Source organism: Lucilia cuprina, chromosome 3 (genome assembly GCF_022045245.1).
Source record: "Lucilia cuprina isolate Lc7/37 chromosome 3, ASM2204524v1, whole genome shotgun sequence".
NCBI lineage: Eukaryota > Metazoa > Arthropoda > Insecta > Diptera > Calliphoridae > Lucilia > Lucilia cuprina.
The window spans coordinates 56,130,388-56,146,196 of record NC_060951.1 but is presented as its reverse complement, the minus strand read 5'-3'; the positions used below and the strand labels follow the sequence as shown (position 1 = coordinate 56,146,196).

Here is a 15,809-nt window from a genome sequence, read left to right as displayed (position 1 = left end):
TTTTAAGATGAAAAAAATTTTGTATTTGTTGTTGTTTAAGTTTGTAGAGATATTTAACAAAAAAAAGACCGTTAAAATTGATTTGTTGTTAGCACTTGTTTAAACAAATAATAATAATTATTTTATTAATTTAAAGCCTTTAGCGTTATAATAGCTTTTGTTTATTTTAATTGGATATTTAAACATAAAAATTAAACACTTTTCAACAGCTGTCATTTGGTTGATTCAATCACTTAAGTTAGTTTTCTGTTGCTGCTATTGTTGTTGCTGCCTTTAAACGCGCTACTTTTATGAGCATTTTTAACGCAACTATGTTATTTTGTTAAATTTTTTACGTCTTTACCGTTATAATTTTCAATAACAACTGATTTCAGTGATTCACTAAAAATGTTCAATGAGCATGCGCAGCTCACTCGCAACACTATTTTTTCTTGTTTACAACGTTACTTTCACGTTTAAATACTCAAACTGTCTAAGACGTTTATGTTGTTGGCGCTCTTTCTCTCTTCTTGATCGGTGCTTTAAAACCAAAATTTTTGTTTTATTATATTAAAGGTAAATCCAACATGCGTTGGCGTAACATGTTAACTAGATGGCTAGATAGTTGTTGTCTTTTATTTAATTTTTTATTGTTTTTTTTCGCCAGCAAACATTTGATTTAATGAGTGTTTAAGCTGAAAGTAGTTATTGTTGTTTTATTTTTATGTAAAATATACACACAAAGGCTTTCACTCATTTAATAATGTTTATTTTTTTTAAACAAAATTTTAGCAAACTCTCAAAATTTTACTACCAAAAAAAAACATAACAGTTTTTAACAGTTTTTTTTTTTTTTGCTATTTCCTTTATGTCATTATAAATTTAAAGTTTGAGTTTGTTTATATTTAATTATAAACAAGTCACTCTAATATTTGTGACGAAATACTTGGCAAAAGTTGTCCATCCATAATATGTGTCTCTCAAATGCCGATCACTACTACTCGTTCGTTAGCTGCTTGCAGTTTGTTCAAAACCACCAACAATTTGATCTGAGACTAGTTCGTTCGTATCTTGGCATTAATTTTTAGGAATTCGGCCAAAATTTTTATAGACTGTCTTTTTGGAATTAACTGTTTTGAAAACGTGCTCGTGTTTTCAAATTTTCCTTTAGTAATCTGCAAAGATATAAAATAAAACTATTCATAAAATAAATGAATTTAAGAAAAACAAAACAATATCAATTTATTTATACATTCAAGATCATACACACTATAAATAATTTAAACATTATTATGATTATTATATTTTATTGCAATTTATAATATAAATTATACGAGGTTTTGCTAGTAAGAGAAGTTATTCGACGTAATATCATATAAATATCTTAAGAAATTTGTGATCACGAGGAAATATTGTTTAAACTCAGTTAGATCGGAGATCTCATATACATATATCATATCATATGTATATGAGATCATTTAAAATCCAGTTCTGAAGTATAATATTAAAGCTTTAAGTGAAATAGAGAGTTCGCGATAAGGAGCGCACAACAGGCCCGATAGCGAACTAGGTGTATTTCTTTGGATTTAATGAAGTATATATTCGCCTATCAACCTAACCTAACCTAAATCTATAAGTGATTACAATTCCGCAATTAGAGCGTAATTAAAAGATGGCTTTCTATATATAAAAATTACTTAAATACACTTACAACTTATTTCGTAAATACACTTACAACTCTTTTCGTATAACACTTTAATATTTCTGAAAGCGGAAATATATGATTAAATTTGATTAAAGTAGGCTTGTATCACAAACAATCATCAGCTTCATCTAAAACATGATCAGCATGTCTTCAGACATGCAAAGCTTATCATTTAATGCGTTTAACATGTGTATTTGAAATAAATCGTTATAATATCTTTCATCAGACAAGTTGATCAATTGAGTTGAATAAAATTTATAACAATAATTGTCTTTAATATTGTTGTCATTGCTTTGCTAAACCGAAATAAAAAACAAAATGTTTCCGGAACGATCATTAGAATCAATATCTGAGATGATAAAATATTTGTCAGAAACATCCGCCTATCTGGCTAAATAATTTCAAACTATTATTCCACATTATAGAGTCGACAATTTTCCAGACTGCGGACTACTTATAAGACTCAGTTCAGACTACACACGAAACTATAGTTTACTATAATCCAGACCCTAGATTATATTACAAACTACATACTATAGACAATATAGACTAAACTATTGTCCAGATTATAAGCTATACTATAACCATGACTATAGTTCAGATTAAAGACTAGTCTGTAATCCAGACTAGACTATAGTCGAGGCTATAGGCTTGACTATAGACTATACTATAGTCCAGACTGCAAACTAGGAATATATTCCATAACTTTTACTAAAGTATAGCAAAAACTACTGATTACACTTTAGTCCAGACACAGTTTACACTATAGTCCAGACCACAGATTACACTATAGTCCAGACTACAGATTACACTATAGTCCAGACTACAGATTACACTATAGTCCGGACTATAGATAACACTATAGACCTGGCTATAGATTACACTATAGTCCAAACTATAGATTACACTTTAGTCCAGACTATAGATTACACTATATTCCAGACTATAGTCCAGACAATAGACTACATACTAGTCCAGACTATATATTACACTATATGTCAAACTATAGATTACGCTATAGTCCAGACTATACTCTAGACTATAGTTCAGTTTAAAGTCCAGACTATAGTCCAGTCCACGCTATAGAATAGGTTGTAATGTAGATTACAGTCCAGACTTTAGACTATAGAGAATACTATAATTTAGACTACACCATAGTCCAGACTAAACTATATCCCAGACTATAGACTACAAACTAGAATATTTTCCAGATTACTTTGTTTTAAGATATAGATCCAGGCTACACTTTATTTTAGACTATAGATTAGATTAGAATATAGTGCAGACTGTAAACTAGACTATAGTCCATAGTCCAAACTTTAGTTTAGACAAGGACTAAAGTACATATGTATATTCCAAACTACTACCGATCAAAATGTTTAAAACATAGGTTTACCCCGAATAGATTTTTGAAAGTTTAATATTTTACTTCGAGTTCCATATATAAATAAAAACTCTTCCGATATTACATGTTTTTTTCTGAATTATTTTTCTACTATGATTAAAAAACTTAATTACTCTTTTTTTCACATCCTGTTATTTAAAAATAAATGGGTTAAATAATTATTATAATTAATTTCATTTGAAATTTCTCATGAAATTGTTTTTTTTTTAAATCTGTACAACAAATCTGGAATATAAATTGCTACATTTTTTCTTTAATTTTTTTTATTGTTTTGGCCAAAAGCCAAAATAAAGTTCACAGATTTCTTCGCAACTTTTTACTACAATTTTGAGTTCGATAACCTCTAGAAAGAAGATGCAATAACTTACTCGTTATCATCTCAAGCACAATCGTCATACATATTCAAACATGTTTATAAACATGTAACATTCAACATTATATTATAAAATATGACATACTTATAACGGTTCAGTTCATGATAACTAACAACTAAGTATGTGTGTAGTGTACTTATAGTGATCGTTTGTATGCAATGTTGGTAGTAGTTTATTATTATTTGTTAAAACAATGCACTAAACTTATATAGAGTGTGTGAGTGTTTGCTAGATAACAAATGCACTCAAAAGACAAAATTAACTGTATAAAGTTTTTAAACAAATTATAAATTTTATTAAAGAAGTTGTTGTAGAAAAAAACCTAAATAAATATTAATTAATATGCAACACACAGAAGACAAAAGTGGCAGCAGTGGTAACTACAATAGCATTTATAAATAACAACAAATGCAATGCTTATATACATACATATGTTAATATTAATATATGTACCTATGTTGAAAAGTATTCAAATACAGCAGTCCCTCGATTTACGCTTTCTCTTAAAATCCCTTGGCATTCTCAAAATATTCTTCAACTTTTCATATACCTACCGGAAGAGCCCTATTTAGGCAACTTCTAAACGTTGGAACGTAAAACGAGGGATTGCTGCACGTACCTTTCAACTACTATCCTCATTATTTGTAATATATACAGTGAGTCATGAATGTTAAAAAACATCCAATCGATTAAGGGCAAAAGCTGAAAATGTATATCAGAAGAAATAAATTTTATAACAGAAACAATTTTAATATTCTCGGCTTCTTAATGACTTCAACAGAAGAAATTTATATGTCACTTTCAGGGAATAAACCTTTATGATCCTAAACTGGAATCACTGTTTTATTACTTTCGAAAATATTGAAACGAAATCGGTCTATAAGATTGTGTCTATTCGTTTGTTTACAATCTTCGATCATAACATCAAAATAGGTCATAAATGTCGAAATTATTTAATTTAGTTCCAAAAAATCATTAATTTTTCTAAAACTTTTGTATATATTCTTAAAAGTTTCTTGAACAGAAATTAAATATGTTTAAGATATTACCGAGACCTTTCATTTGACATACATAGTGTCAAAAAAAAAAACGATTAAGTATTCAATGTTTTTTACTATTGTTCCCAGATAGCTGCATTAGAATAGATATTAGCGGGAATCTGTCGGTGTTATTACGGTGTTATTAAATAAGAACCAGTTGTTAAGTTTAAGTCAAAGATCGTAATAGACTGCAAGAGAGTTATAAAGAAATACTTATTCGGAATTAAGATCTGCATCATATTGACAAATGAGAATGAAAATCCGAATGTCCGTACTTTACATTGGATGGCAGATTCTGACGAATGTAAAGGATATCGAGAGGATAGTGAAACGCATAAAAAACTTTCTTTATTCGTCGAAATTCCATCTAAATATTTCGGGAGCAATGTTATTCTAGATATTACATTCTTACTACAGGAACTACAATTAAAAAAGAGTCAAATCGATCCAAAGCAATGACAAAAATACGTTAAGTACTAGATATATACTTGATTCAAGTGCGGATCAATCAAGTATAAAAGTTTTAGGTTCAACTTTTATTTTTGAAATCAAATTGATCTCTTATAACGGGTTTTTGAGTTGTTTTTTCGCAGTATTGCCATACAGTGAGTTGCACTCACTTTTATTGGGCGCTTAAACTAGCAAATAAAATTAACTAATTGAGTACTCCCTAATCCTTGATCTAAAGATTGGCCAATTAGTGTTTTTACCTTTAAAGTTTTCTATTGAGTTTAGAATATGACTGATATTTCAAGATTATTGTTTTTAATTTAAGCCCAATTACTTTTTATTTTCTGAATTCAGAACACTTTAGAAGAAAAAGTAAAATTTTAATTGTATTTTTAATTTAAACTCGATTCGTAATCGATTTCAATATATTTCAGAATAAGAGTACATTTCCAAAATTAAAGTTATGTTACTAATGTACATTGTACATAGACCTTATTGCAAAAATATTATTAACTGAGTGAGAATTATATACTAGAACTCAAATGAATGTATTTTTAAGTTTTCATATATGAACTTATTAAGACATGAGATTGTAGTACCAACGGCAAAAATAAATACTTACTTTTTTAATGTTTAAATACTTTCTCAACACACTGTCAATGCATAAATTAGTTAACTGACGACTTATTTAAATTATACCAATTAATTATGGCATGTTTGTTTAAAACTTACGCTTGATATTTATGTAACCCAAATTTTGAAAATAGGCTTTTGGAAATAAAGCCCCTTTAATTATTTCTTAACTTAACTTACTTATATTTAATATTATGAATTAAGTTGGTTTTTTTTTTGTTTCTTTTTAACAATTGTTTAGCCAAATTTGTATTGTACTATTATTAAAACCATGGAAGTATAAAATTTTAAAAACTTCCTTAATTTAATATGAACTACTTTTGCTACCATTTCCAGTTTTTTTCTTCAACCAATTGAAAATTATAACTACCATCAAAAAGAGAAGTTTAAGCAAAAGTATTGAAGCGTTTTAAAATCTAAAATACCAAGAGCAAAATTATAAACACTTGAGTAGATTTAAGTTAGCATTTAATTAATTTTTTTGCTTAATTACAATATAGCACTATTAAACCGTAGATTTTTTTCATTCTTTAAAAAAACGAAAACTTTTGTAAAAACATTGAAATCTTTTTGTATACAAATAATATTTCATGACATTTACACTGACGTGCAAACAAAAAGTCAAAAATTGAAGCAAACAGAAAATAAATAGCAAGCAAAAAAAATCAGCCAAGATACTTTAAAGGTTTTCTTTAACAAAAAAGAAAAATTAAATTAAAGCTAAAGCTAAATTTTGTATCTGTTTTCCCCGCCACAACTTGGCCAATTTTTATGAATGTTGCTTTTGTTGGTGTTGTTGTTATGTGCCAAGCATTTATAATTTATCACGTTTGTTGCTTCAGTCTTTTGTTTTTCAGTTCAATTTGTTTTTATTTTTTTGTTTTTGCTCTGTTTTATTTCGTTTATTTATTCACATCCATTCGACCAGCAGTTTTTTTGTTTTGCAAAACCATTTTTTTTTGCAAAAAGCTTTCAACAAATGTTGGAGCGTAATTTAATTATTTTTTTTAAACTATTATTTTTTTTATAAAAAAATCATAATTGCAAAAATAATTTCTTATATTAGATATTAAAAGTGGGTCAATTTTTTGTTTAAGAATTTTTCAATTTTTTAAAAGTATATTTCAGCTGCCAATTTATAAAACAAAACTTTAAACAACTCAAGCATATCTTTAGATATTTTTTAGTCTAAAAACCGTTTCCAGGCTTTAAATTGTCTGTTGTTTTTTCATACATATTTGGGATGTATTTGTGTCAGCATGAAAAAAAGTGAAACGAGTTTCAGAATTTCAGAAAAAAAGCTACACTTTAATGAAATGAATACAAAACACTTGAAAGAAGTAAAAAAACTAAAATTTAGCTTTGATTGAGGCAAATCTTAAAGGACTATAGACTAGACTATACACTGGACTTTAGAGTAGACTATAGACTAGACTATACCTAGCTAGACTGGACTATAGACTAGACTATAGACTAGACTATAGACTAGACTATAGACTAGACTATAGACTAGACTATAGACTAGACTATAGACTAGACTATAGACTAGACTATAGACTAGACTATAGACTAGACTATAGACTAGACTATAGACTAGACTATAGACTAGACTATAGACTAGACTATAGACTAGACTATAGACTATAGACTAGATTATAGACTAGACTATAGACTAGACTATAGACTAGACTGTAGACTAGACTATGGACTAGACTATAGACTAGAATATAGTCTATTTGTGTTTAAATGTTAGTATAAAAGTCTAACATTTAAACAAACATTACTTGACTAAGAAAATACTAAAATAGTACTTATAAATTATTCACTCATCACCAAAAAATATTAATTTTATGGCGTAACGCCTGCGTAATTCTTTTGTTAAGCTGTAATAAAACAGACATAACTTTCAGTCTTTTTTCTTTATAGCCATTCTTATTATTGTCTTCTTTTCTTAAACAAACTTTAGAACTTTCTTTAAAATAAACATCAAAAGACAATGGCTTAAACACACTTTGTGGCCAGTTTTTAGAGAAAACAAAAGTTAAAAAGGTTTAACAATTAATGTAGCTTGAAACAAAAAAATAAAATTTCACCTTATACTACAGCTCGTCCAAAGTATTAATGTGGAAAAAAAGTGTTAAATAAAACATTAATCTTAATTTTAAAACATAATTTATTGAAAGCAAAAGTAAATTTTCGGTTGAAAAATACTAAAACACATTAAACTTTGTTAGTTAGTACTTTTGGCTCGTTAAAAAAAAAATATATTTTTTTTTATAAAATAAAAAAAGTGAAAAAGGTCATTAAGCAGAAGGGGTTTTAGAAATATAATTAATATCATAACTTGTACTTTGTTTCTCTTAAACAATTTATATGGAATTGTTTGGCTCATCTCTGCAAAATTAACACTTTCCTTTGTATTTGTCCGCATTTATGCAGATTTATTTAGCTAAAGCGATTGTGTAAAAAATCTATACAATAAACATGTTAACTAAATATTCATTCATTAGATGTGCAAAAATATTATTTATTTGTAGTTTTAAGTTACATTTATTTGTATATTTAAGATATACGATCTTTTAAACGTAAAAATAAATGTATGTGGTAATAAATATTAAATACTTTTAAATATTAGAAAAATTTCACTATTAACCACATAACATCATATTCATTAATAATTAACAGCAGCCGCATAAATATTGTAGTAGTTAAGATGACAAATATTAAATGGCATTATTTACCTACACAGGTTTGTAGGGGGAGGGGGAAAGAGGGACAAAGGTGTTAAGTAATTTTGTGTATATTGCGTATAGGCAAACAGGGGATAATAAGTTATTACTCATTTCAACCGTTTATGTATTTATTTATTTATTTATTTATTTATTTATTTATTTATTTATTTATTTATTTATTTATTTATTTATTTATTTATTTATTTATTTATTTATTTACCTATCTATCTATCTATCTATCTATCTATCTATCTATCTATCTATCTATCTATCTATCTATCTATCTATCTATCTATCTATCTATCTATCTATCTATCTATCTATCTATCTATCTATCTATCTATCTATCTATCTATCTATCTATCTATCTATCTATCTATCTATCTATCTATCTATCTTTCCATCTATCCATCCATCTATCTATCTATCTATCTATCTATCTATCTGTCTGTCTGTCTGTCTATCTATCTATCTATTTATCTATCTATCTATCTACCTATCTATCTATACCTTTTTTATTTTTAGTCGCGGAAATGTCAAGTGACTGACAGCAACCGTTTTAATAGCCAACTTTATCAAATATTTAAAATAACTAATAAAGACAGCGATGAGTTGCAACTAAAGATACAAAGCTTTGATTTTTTTCCAAAAATTTTGATTCAACCATATAAAAATGTTAAAAGGTGACAGCTGTGTGCAGTACATATGATTACATAAACAGCTGTACGTTAAAATTGAATTAACCAAAAATGTAGTTTGTGAAAATTAAAAGAGATTGTTTTGCTAACAGCCGTGAGCTAATTAAAATCAATAATTAATGGTTATAGAATTTTTAAATTTTTTCCCTCTCGCCTAACTGATGTAACAAACGGACAAGTCAATGTCTTAAAAATTATCTGCTAGATGACATTGACATCAATTAATAGACGTTTTTTTTTCAAACTTTATTTTTATTTTCTAGAATTTAATGAATATTTAAACAAACACACATAATTCAATGCCAATGCACTGAACTAATGTGGAGTTTAAACCTAAAAAAAACAATAAAACATAGTAAAAAACGAACGTTAGTTAATAACTGGTATTAAACTTAACATATTAAAATACTTTAATGCAGCTGGACGTAGAAGCCGACGGTTTCATGTATTACAAAAACTCAAAGTAAAATATAATATAGATTAATTTGATAGAAAAAAATTTTAGTCAATTACTATCATCTAAATATTGGTTATATTTTTTCAGTTCGCTAAAATAATGGTAAAAGTAAGACTTTGGGTAGACAAGTAGCTGCACATTTCTTTCGACTACCACACAATACTGAACATTGTATATTTATACACATACCGGATATATTATAACTCTATCTTTAAGTGAATTGAAAAAGTTATTGTAATCATGGCTTTTGCATTTTTTTAAGCCACCACAAAAAAGTGAATGCAACAACAGAAATCTCTTCTTACTAGCAAAAGAAAATTTTTTTTTTTGAAAATCATACAAAAGACCACTTTTTAACGCACTTGACCAATGAAGCTTTAAACTAACGAAACAAAAAAAACATAAATTTTGTTGCAATAGTCTGGCGAAATGGGAGACAGACAGACTAGACAAACGACCGGCTTCTGACGATCAGTGTTAGACATTGTAATGAAAGAAAGACTGTCGGCCAGACAGACAGACAAACATTAAGACATTTGGTCTGCTGTTTGGGCCATTGTGTCAGTAGTAAGTGTTATTATATAATACTTGTTGTCTTTTTTTCTTCACCACTTCAACTCAAGTTTTTTTAGTATTTCTCCGAAAACAACAATGATAAAAGCAAAAGAAGTTAAAAAAATATTACTACTTTAATGCTTTTGTGATGTTAGCAACATATTAATATGATCTATGATACTTCCGTGTTTAATGTAACTTGCCTTAAACGCCGTTTAACAATAATATTTGGTAATTGAAGAATTGTGAAAATTTGAATTTTTTTCGATATATTTGATAAAATAAAGTGAAAGTTTTGTTTGCTAAATATTATTAATAAACAAATTGTTAATTCTTAGGAAATTATATTTGTCATATCATATTTGTTATAATCTTGTAAATATGTATATCCTTTATCATTAAAATGTTTATAATTCCCAAGCAAAAACATTCATTACCAGGTAAGGGGTTAAAATGCAAAAAAAAAAAATTATTTACACAATAGCATTTAAGTTATTATTAAATAATAAAATAATTTAAGATATGAATCCCGAAAATAATTGAAGTCTTCTTGATTTTAAATAAACAGTCAGACAGAGAAACATAGTTTAAGCGCCCAAATGGAGGTGGTTTAAACTTGAGGAAGAATTACAATAGAGTAAAAAGTTGCTAAAAAAAATTAATACAATTTTTATTAAAATAAACATGTTTGATTTATCGAACAAATTCTTTTAAATTTAAGTTTTCATTAATTTTCTTATTACATTTACAATTGTCTTCTTCTTTTTTATAAAACATTATTAAAAGTCGATTTTTCGACTTTTCGACTTTTAATATTTTATAAACAGTCGACTTTTCCGAGTTTCCGACTTTTTTTGACTTTTCGACTTTTTCCGACTTTTTTCGACTTTTTCCAACTATTTTCGACTTTTTCCGACATTTCGACTTTTTTCGACTTTTTCCGACTATTTTCGATTTTTTTCCGACTTTTCGACTTCGAAATTTTTCGACTTTTCGACTATTTTTCAAAAAAAGTTAAAGTCGACTTTTAGTATTTTATAAATAGTCGACTTTTGCGACTTTTTTCTATTTTCGACTTTTTCGACTATTTTTTTACTTTTTTCGAGCTTATCCTTTTTTGACTTTTTTTCACTTTTTTAAAATTTTAGACTATTTTCAAGTTTTCTACTTTTTACGACATTTTCGATTTTTTACGCGTTTTATTGACTTTTTGACTAGTTTTCGTTTTTTTCTGACTTTTCGACTTTTTACAACTTTTTTCGATTTTTTTTTCGACTTTTATTTACAAAGTCGACATTTTTCATAGACGATAGTCGAGTTATCGACTTTTTTGGAATAAAATAGTCGACTTTGACTTTTCGACAAAAAATCAATTGTTCGATTATTCGAAAGTCGATTTATAGAACCCTACGCTATTCTGCATTTCGATTACGTTTACGCATTCAGTTACTCAATGATCGAAAAAAGGTATTCCAACAAAAAACTGAATAGTAAGAAAAATAAGAAACAATTCTATTTCGTTTCAATGCTTTACGATTGTGTAAATTCTGCATTTCAATCGTAATTACGCTTTCGTAAGTTGTTGTTTATGTAGCGGAATCATCTCTATATCCTAGAGAAAGCTAACCCTTTTTTGTTGAAATCATTAGTGCATTATTTCACAACTGGGCCCCTGATAATGGTTTTAAAGCCCATAGTTATGTTAAATATGTATGTATCATAAATGCAGATGTTTCTAACGATATACTACTGCTCTTTCTTTGAGTTATCTTAAACAAAGAAATGTTTATCGGCCTGTAAAATTTAAATTTCTCATTTGCTTTGAAACAAAACTAAACAATTCAAAATATATAATGGTTACACTATAAAAAAATAGACGGAAATTTAACTCATTTCGTCTATTTTAGAATAAGTTTAACTTTTTCTTAATTTCTTCTAGTTTAAAATGCCTACAATAATACAATACAAAAATCTATAATAATGTAGGTCAAAACTTTAACTTTATCTTTAACAAAAAATACGAGAAAAAATGCCTACATACATGTACACTGTTATATATTAAAGACAAAACTCCCGGGTATTGTTTTGAATATCACCAAAACGCCAAACAATTGTTGCTGTTGATAGACAGCATGTACATATGTATGTATGTATGTATGTATGTATGTATGTATGTATGTATGTATGTATGTATGTAAATATCATCTTTTTTTAAGGTAAAATTGTATATTGTTTGAACGTGAGATCCCCTTATAAGTAAAATGATAATTTCTTTGAAAAAAAAGAATTCGTTAATGTGGTATTGTGCTATGATATTAAAGTACTTGTTGACATACAAACAAACTTAAATAAATAACTTAACATTTCCGTTGTAAGTGGAGATGTTGCTGAAGTTAAAATTTTCAAAGATGTTTTACAAAAATGTGGTGGTTTTGGTAGATGAAATTAAATTTCTATTGCTAAAGTCAATGTTGAAAAAAAGAATGGTATTTGTTTGGAAATAAACATTGTTTTCTTTTTTATATTGTAGTTTTTAGCTTTGTACTGTTTTTATTGAAGACTTTTACCTTTGTGCACAATTTTTTTTTTTTTTGCCAGTTTTATTTTCTTCAAATAACCTTTAGCAAAACAAAAACAAAGTTAAGCATTTGTATGCCAAAACCTTGAAAACAAATTTAAACAATAGAAATATTTGTCACATTAACATTAGATTAGTCTAGTCACAAACACTAAAAAACACTTTAAAAACAGAAGACTTAAGAGACATACTCTAGTTACTGTGAACTCAAAACAAAACAAAAAATCTGTTGTTTAGCACTTTATAAAAATCGATTACAATTTAAAGCTGTCACAAATACTTAAGAGAAAATTTTGCAATAATAGCTTTTTCTCAACTTTTTTTATTTTAAAATCCTCTAAGCAAAAAATGCAAAAATGTAAAGAAAATAAAAATAAAACAAAATAACACATAAAAAATAGCAACGACCGCTATTAAACTAAATAAAAGCAGAACTGGTAAACTAAAAAAAAAGTAAAAAGATAAAAGAAAAACATTTTAAAGTACAAAAAAACAGCATAAAACATAAAACAAAAAATAAGTGCAATATGCAGAGGACAGACAAAATTGGTTGGTCTGTGAAAGAAAAAATAAAACTTGTTGTTTTGATTTCATGCCATAATGGAAATTTGTTTATATTTTGTTTCAACATTAAAGGCAGAGTTGTAAAAGAATTAATAAAAGCCTTTTCCAACGATTTCCTTTAGCTAAATGTTTTTAAACTTTAACATTCTTATAGACTACAAAACAGAGAACTTATGTTCTAAAATCAAGTTTTTATTTTTAACCTTTTTTCTTTAACACCTTGTCTATATTAGACAAATATTTATGACGGCACTTGACAAAACATCAGCAGATAAATTGTCAGTTTTTTGTTAATGCATTGGTGTAACAAAATGCAGATTTTATTGAAATAAAGCTAATTGTTTAGACAACACTGTCATAATGACGATATAACGCTAATAAATTCAATCTGTACCTGCTAATTTTTTATCATGATAATAATTTAACGTTTAGCATAATAAATATTTATCTAATATAGACAAGGATTTTAGCCAGTTTTTTGTTAATTTTTTAAATTTAAAGTTTTCCAGAAGCTTTTTTCAACTTTCAGTTTATTCGTTTCATTCAGTTATTCCCTTTCCCTAATATCTTGATGATATCATAAAGCATTTTTAATATTAAAACTTCGTAAACTTTTTCGATTAGAAAGCTTCATTCAAAACTTTTCAAAGGCCTTTGCTAAAACTTACTTTTTCAAAATCACATATTAATTTTAAATATATCGCTTCAGAATTTCTACGTAACATCAGGTTTTTAATATATGTCGAGTCCTTAAAGTTCAAACTGTTGGCTTCAAGATAAAAGTTTAACCTCCGTCAAAGCTTCATCATTCTTCGAAATATCTTTTAACAAAGATATCTTTTTAACTTGTTATAACGACTCAAATACAAACAAAAATGGAGATTTTTTAAGCTTCATGTCTGAGATCAGTTTAGTGAAGTTACTAGGGTTCTATAGTCGACTTTTTGCATTTCGTTAAAATCGACTTTTCGACTTTTTTCATTTAGATTATTTTAAATTTTAGACTATTTTTGACATTTTTCTACTATTTTCGAGTTTTCTACTTTTTCTGACTTTTTCGGACTTTTTTCGACTTTTTTGCAGACGATAGTCGAGTTATCGACCTTTTTGGAACAAAATAGTCGACTTCGACTTTTCGACCTTTTTTGAAAAAAGTCGATTGTTCGATTATTCGAAAGTCGTTTTATAGAACCTTAAAGTTACCTTATCTCAGGGATAAAAAATATTTTCACCTGTATATTTTATTTTAATTTCTAACTTTTTTAATAAAAATCGCACTTTTCCATTTTAAGGGCAAAGCCGGCAACCATTGAAATTATGTTTATACTAAAAAGGCTTAACGACTCAAATATACCTTAAAGCTGGGATTTTAGAACACGATATTCCAAAACCTGATTTGATTCTGAGATCAGATTTTTATATAGCTACATATGTAAAATCCTTTAGAAAAACATACTTTGGTCTGTGGGTTAAAAATTTGCTGTCCTGTGTAATGTTGTTTAATTTTTCCTCTTAACGGCAAAGTCGCCAACCGTTACAATTGTGTTTATACAAAAACAACGTTTAAACATCAGTTTGAGTTTGTTCAAGTTTTGCCTAATTTAGACTTTTACTAAAAAAAATCAGAGGAACTAATTTTTTTTTATGCGAAATCTATACATATGTATCAACAAGTTTAAGGCACTGTTTTTTTCTTGAGTTGATTTTGGTGATGGCTTGATTGGTTTTATTTTGTATACCTATATTTTTTACACACACAAACAATATACAAGTTTATTGTAATGGTGATGACTATATTTTTTTGTAAAATTTTTAATTTTGAAGATATAAAAATTACCTTCAAAATAACCAAAAAGAAAAAAATAAATATCAAATAGTTGGATAGTGGACGGATGGGATGCAAAATAAATGAAAACATAATGATGATGATGTTAAAAAAATAAACAAACATACACTTAAGCACACACAGTTACACACAAATATTGACAGTTTTACATACAACAACAACGAACTTGGCTAATTGACATTAAAAAGTAAACAGTAGTCAGGGTTTTTTTCTCTATTTTTTTGGTCAATTAATTATTATAAACAAAGCTTTTGTTAAAATTTTTCAATTAAATAAAATGATGTTTTAGAAATTTTGTGATCCCTTAAAGGTTAAACAATGAATGGAATTTTTTTTTGAAGACTTACCTCTTATTATTATTAATTTTTGTAAACGTTCAAGGTTTGTTGATTTTTGAATATCAAAACACTTATTAAACAAAAAACATTAAATTTTTATTTGTTTAAGTAAATTTTATTTTTCACTTATTATTTTGTTATATTTGCAAATTATTTTATTATTATTTTTTGTAATAAACTTTCCAAAATTTAAAATACTATCTTTAAGTTGTTGTATTTTTCATTTTTGTTTTACATTGTTTTTGTTTACACAAACGTTTTCTTTTAACCGTTAACGCTCCGCTCTAGTCCAAGTTTAAATTACAACTGTTGGTCTGTAGAGTAAACATCTCATGGAAGAGCTTTGTGCGTAAATAATAAATAATGTGAGATGTGTATTTCAAAAGAGAATAAAAAAATATTAAAATTTATTGAAATATTTTTCTAATAACAAAGTTATTGCCAAATTTTAATAA

The 15,809-nt window shown here is 26.9% G+C and overlaps 1 long non-coding RNA gene across 1 annotated transcript; it reads right to left on the bottom strand.

Moving 5' to 3' along the window:
• Positions 1–88: 88 nt before the first annotated feature.
• On the bottom strand, positions 89–15,682 carry LOC124419063. Its single transcript, XR_006940370.1, has 2 exons — positions 15,364–15,682; positions 89–1,154 (listed from the first exon to the last, which is right to left on the bottom strand). It is a non-coding gene; the product is annotated as an uncharacterized LOC124419063 (long non-coding RNA).
• Positions 15,683–15,809: the final 127 nt, after the last annotated feature.